General features: G+C 35.7%; 1 long non-coding RNA gene across 1 annotated transcript; it reads left to right on the plus strand.

Moving 5' to 3' along the window:
- Positions 1-556: 556 nt before the first annotated feature.
- Positions 557-3,294, plus strand: LOC107573572 (uncharacterized). The gene is made up of 3 exons (XR_001607531.1): positions 557-679; positions 2,388-2,432; positions 2,805-3,294. It is a non-coding gene; the product is annotated as an uncharacterized lncRNA (long non-coding RNA).
- The last annotated feature ends 3,003 nt before the right edge of the window (positions 3,295-6,297 follow it).

A 6,297-nucleotide genomic window follows, 5' to 3' on the forward strand; every position in this document is an offset into this window, starting at 1 on the left:
AAGTGTGGATTTCGGGTACTTCATCCACCACTGTATGATTCATTGATTCCTCATATTTTCCCTCAAATTGAGCATATTATTAAAATATCTATAATATATACGCACATTTAAAATATGCTATATAAAGAGCAAAAAATAAGGAACTAAATAATAACTTTTTGAACCACGTGCATATGTTTTAAATCTAAAAAATACAGGTCAATGGAAACCTATTTATTGCAGTTCAACAGGCATTCTGCAATTGCCCTCTCTGCCAGTGCTATGCATAATAACAAAGAGATGTAAAGGAAATTGCTGTGGTGGTGTTAGTTGCAATTTAGTATCTTGGGAGAAAAGAAAACAAAAAGGGCTTTTTATCAGGGGGGGGAGGGCTTTAGCTGTACCTTATCATGTGCCTTATATTTTAAAATATATGATGTTCCATGCCAAGTACCAATATGATATCCATCCCATAATTTCTAAAGTACCAAGGTTTTTTTCTCCATTCACATAATCAAGAATTTCTAATGATTGCACAAAATGTGCATTTCCGTCACAGTACACTCTCAAACATGCTTTGTTTGTTTTAGCACATTGGTTTTGATATGGTGTAACGTTAATCTGAAAGAGGTTTACAGACGGCGCACATTTCATCATGGCGAGCGTTGCATCAGCCACGAACGCACCATCATCTCAAGAGGTAAAGGCGCGCATCGCATTCATAGCGGGTTTTTTCACCCATAAATATAAACACGTCTATGTTTTCAACCTTCATGTGTTTGATAAATGTAGTTAAACCAAGTCATATTGTGTCCTAAAACCGCGTATGTCGGCTTGTGCCGTTCTCTGTCGTGGCACATAGGTTTTCACTTTTGTGTAACTAATTTTTATGTATTGCATTGAAATGGACAACAACTCAGACAATATATTGTGTTATATGTTATATAACGTGTATATGATCTTCAAAGGTCATGTATTTTTATTTTTTATTTTTTTATGTATGTATGTGTTGGTCAGACTGACCTTGTGTTTACGCGCATGATACATCACTAGACTAATGAAATAAGGAGGCAAAGTCCCCTGTTAGGGTTGTTGTTTTTTTTTTATTCAATTATAAAATAAAGTTCCAGTTACATTTTATGTTTACATTCTTTCCAGGTTAAAGGCACGTGGATTACTACCATGCTGTGAGCAAAAAGCTAATGTTCATATTTTGTATTTATATTTTTGTTAATTATTGTTTTATATATAAATATTCTTTATTAAATTGAAATCTGATAAGGGTTTTCCACATTTTTACTGTGCTTGATATAGCTATAAAAAAGGCATTTATTACTAATTGTTCTTTGGCTATTATTTTTAACCTTCACCTTCTGTTCAGACCATTAGGCAACAAATCCACTGCATGGAGGTGCGCCTTTAATTCAACCCAGCTGATTGGTCACTAAAAACTCACTCGCATATCATTTCATGTTTCAAGCCACTTCAAGTTCATTTCGTGATGAACATGATGATGTGTAAGGGGGTGAGTTCATCAGGGGTGTTAAGTACTTATTTGCTATACTTAAAAAAAAAAAAAATTTCCGGAGCAGGGATCTATTGCAATTGAAAATTACAATGCTGTACAATTCTGTAGCTCTCCAAAGTAAAAAGGTTATATTTATAAGGTTGTCATATACTTATTATTTTTAAGTATTATTTTGGATAATTTGCACTTTTCTTGAGTGTTATTGAAACGGAATACTTGCACTCTTGCTCAGTTACATTTCTAAGGCAACAATTATACTTTTTACTCCTTCATTTAGACCTCCAAAGTACAAAGTCTATTTTCGCAGGTCATCATTACTTGACTTGAGTCTGACTCAGTGTAAATTCTATTTAGACAAAACTATGCTCATTCGTCCTTGTGAGGAAACATCTTATCGTTCACCACAGCACAGTGTTTGACCTAAAGAAATATGTTATAATTATAGCTGTTGCTGTAGCAGAAAATGCAGACACTTGGTTGGTGATCACTCTATAAACAGACGAACTAAATACAAAGGTCTCAGTTTCAGGATGGAGCTTGTTGTGTTCTGTAGACAGTCAGGACTTTTTTTTCTACTAGCTACTTGAATTTTTAATTAGAGTTATTTAAGTGATATTCTAGATATTTTGTAAGGGAATACATTGTTAAGAGCATGGAAATGTAAGACCAACATTGCTTATTCTTTTATAAGAGAGCAGTAAAAGAAATTAGTGAAGAGCATCAGCACTCTAAGTAACATTCCTTCACATTTTAAGGTACTTAAAGTGCCAAAGTACTTCGGAAATGTATCAAATTAATTGTGTTTGCATATCTGATTGGATATTCCAGCTTCAAATATGCATATGCTCATATTATATGTTGTATTTTTGTTCCCTTTTAGGAATTTGAGAATAATGGTATGGCTGGCAATGCCTCTAGCTTTAAGGTAAGGCATATTGTATACACATATTACAGATTGCTATATATATAGTGTAATAAACCGCACTTGCCTTTAGCGAAATGTCCAATGGCATCATTCTGATGTTTGATAGATACACCAGACAATTAGAAACTCTCCTCCTCAGTCAAAACTTGATTCTTTCTCTGATAAATCGACTTTTCTTATGGTCTTATGGTCATTTCAGTGTCCACATACTGTTTCTAAAATTCATAGCATAATGAAAGAGCATTTTGAGTGGCTATACAAGCTTAGTTGAATCTTAGTGTCTTGAGTAGACTCATGGTAGACTCCTTGTTCCATAGCGTATTTTGACCTCCATGGCTCCAAAATGTGACCTTGGACCTCTCTTTTTGGCAGTTACCAGAAAGGTCCTAGCTTTTCCAAGATCCCATGCTGAAAAGAGAAGCCAGTCTCTCAGATCACTGTAAGCCTTGTCAATCAAGCTTGGCTTGGCTTTGGGCATGCTCTCTGTCTCTCTCTACCTTTCTCTGACTCAGGTGGTGATTAAGCCTGAGTTCTTTTCAACACAGGCTAGATCACACCATTGCCATAAAGTAAACATAGTATTATAGACAAATATCTGCAATCATGCCTTAGGTTGGTGGCTGCTTACAAAATTAGAGCATTTATATAGTGTATGGATGAGAGAAATATCTAAAAATAAAACAGTTTTTAATTCTGATCATTTGATTCATTGAAATGATTCAAATAAAAAGAACGATTCATTCACAAATCAGGCATTGCTATTTTAAATGTGACATTTGAAATGTATAATACTTATATATTTGCATCCTTGCTCCAGTCCCTCATTCCCTATACGTAATTGCATGGGAAAGAGTGACAAGTACATTTTGCAACGTTTTATGTTAAAAACTAAATATTAGGCCTATCTATGTGTCTGTAACTGCAGGTTAAATGCATCCATGTCCCCTCTGAGATACATAAACCGTGTAAATACATCTAAATGCTATTTCAGATGCAGACTCCAGAAATGTTTTCTTATGTTGGAATGAAAGACACTAAGTACATTTACATTACATTTACATTTAGAAATTTAGCAGATGCTTTTATCCAAAGCGACTTACAAATGAGGACAATGGAAGCAATCAAAATCAACAAAAGAGCAATGATATGCAAGTATACGAATCAGTTCTAATCAGGTTGAATTAGGCTCTTCAAATCCTAGTCATCTCAAAACCTGAATCAATAATAATAATTAATTCCCTTATACAATTAATGAGTTAATTTCATTACAATGTGAAACATCAGACCTATAATGAAACATGACATTGTCTAATCTCCATAGTATCAACATTGATCTCGTGTTCTTTGCTAAACCTAAAGTTACAAGGAACCATTGAAAAACTTAATTTTTAAGTAAAAATGTAAATAAATGCAAGACAGCTCACAGAGGAAAGCACTTTTAAGATGGTGCTGTCAGCAAATGGTTACCAGATGATCTGTTTGAGGAGTAAAGGAGAGAGCTGTGGAATATTACAGTTGTATCAACGTACATCATGCTGAGAGAAAAGATACGCAATGAATGGAATGCAATTACCTTTTCCAGAAGAAGAGGGTGACAGTACTGGGGTAACTTTGAAAAATGAAAGAGAAAAGGATGCAGGAAAGCACAGCTCCTTCTAACTATCAGACAGACATGAGTAAAGGTCAATTGTGAATGTGGCCCGGTGGGAAAAAGACACAGCTGACCTTTGCCACCTCAGTTGAAGTGCTGTTCAGATGGTATTTGGCATGTCAGTGGAGTGTGCATTTCCATCCAGACAGACAATGGAAGCAATCAAAATCAACAAAAGAGCAATGATATGCAAGTATATGCAAGATATGCATACTGAACACAATCTTGCTACTCAAGCTGTGTATGAAAATTTTTATATATATTTATTTGCTTCTTTTCCATTTTCTTGTACTTTTACTTAAAATACTTAAGTATGTTTAAGACTTAAAAAATACTTTTCGTACTTAAGTACAATAAACATCACATACTTTAAGACTTTTAATCAAGTAATATTCTAAATGGTGACTTCAACTTCTACCAAAGTTAGGCTCTTCAAATCCTAGTCATCTCAAAACCTGAATCAATAATAATAATTAATTCCCTTATACAATTAATGAGTTAATTTCATTACAATGTGAAACATCAGACCTATAATGAAACATGACATTGTCTAATCTCCATAGTATCAACATTGATCTCAAGTGTTCTTTGCTAAACCTAAAGTTACAAGGAACCATTGAAAAACTTAATTTTTAAGTAAAAATGTAAATAAATGCAAGACAGCTCACAGAGGAAAGCACTTTTAAGATGGTGCTGTCAGCAAATGGTTACCTGATGATCTGTTTGAGGAGTAAAGGAGAGAGCTGTGGAATATTACAGTTGTATCAACGTACATCATGCTGAGAGAAAAGATACGCAATGAATGGAATGCAATTACCTTTTCCAGAAGAAGAGGGTGACAGTACTGGGGTAACTTTGAAAAATGAAAGAGAAAAGGATGCAGGAAAGCACAGCTCCTTCTAACTATCAGACAGACATGAGTAAAGGTCAATTGTGAATGTGGCCCGGTGGGAAAAAGACACAGCTGACCTTTGCCACCTCAGTTGAAGTGCTGTTCAGATGGTATTTGGCATGTCAGTGGAGTGTGCATTTCCATCCAGACACGCATCCACTCAACTGTTCACATCAAAACGCTGATTTTCACTCTCTGTTCTCACACACACACACACACAAAAAAAAAACTGGTTTCCACAGGTTTCACCAAATTCTCATGCTGAGCACATACACACACACCAGTGATCAGGCAAATCGATGGCTACTAATTGGGTCGCATGGAGCTTTGGACACATGCATGCCGTGCCCAGCAGTGTGAAATGAACCAAATGAGAGGTCAGTGGAGAAGCAGATGACCCTTAGAGTGTAGAGGTCAGGGGTCCGTGCTTCTGGCATGTCCCACCTCTCGCTCTCATCCGCCCACTTTTTAGAAACACCGCAAATTTTGCTGTTGGTACAATTCCTAAGATGTCCAGATGTTTAGTGCAGGAACAAATGTTGGGTGCATAGAATTAGAGGTCTGCGCGGGACTATTTTTTTTGTCCTGCTCCCGCAAGGTTATATTCTATGGGATTACATCTCTGCCGCAATTCTGCAAAATCCGTTTTGCACGCGGGCGAACTGAGTTTTGTGGAGAAAATGTTGGTCTCGCAAAGAAGAAAGTATTTAGAGCGCACGAAAATAAATTTTGCATTTAAAATACATTTTTGGATATGTGCAGACCTTCTCATTTGCACGTGCAATGTTTCACTAGCTTGCTCACCTGATGCCAGCCCTCAGTGCTCTCTAAATGCCAACGGCTCGCTTGCTCAACACAGCCCAGCGTTACAATATGCCATAATTTTCTTTTCCATTTTCTTGTACTTTTACTTAAAATACTTAAGTATGTTTAAGACTTAAAAAATACTTTTCGTACTTAAGTACAATAAACATCACATACTTTAAGACTTTTAATCAAGTAATATTCTAAATGGTGACTTCAACTTCTACCAAAGTAATTTTCTGGTAAGATATCTGTACTTTTACTTGGCTTTCAGGTACTTTATACACCACTGGAAACCAGAAAACATGTTTTTGTGTCTCCAGTGCCCTTCACCACTTCACCATAATTTTCAGTACATAATATGTTTATATGTTTGTGACGGCCTCAGCATCATACAAGGAGAAGGTGGAGAAGGAAAGAAAATAAAACCACATTGGTTTTCATGTTGTAAGGCATTTGCGAACATCACACAAAGAATCAGAATCAGATCAGAATGAGCTTTATTGCCAGGTATGTTT

This window comes from Sinocyclocheilus grahami, unplaced genomic scaffold, assembly GCF_001515645.1.
Source record: "Sinocyclocheilus grahami isolate Dianchi unplaced genomic scaffold, SAMN03320097.WGS_v1.1 scaffold1978.1, whole genome shotgun sequence".
Taxonomy (NCBI): Eukaryota; Metazoa; Chordata; class Actinopteri; order Cypriniformes; family Cyprinidae; genus Sinocyclocheilus; species Sinocyclocheilus grahami.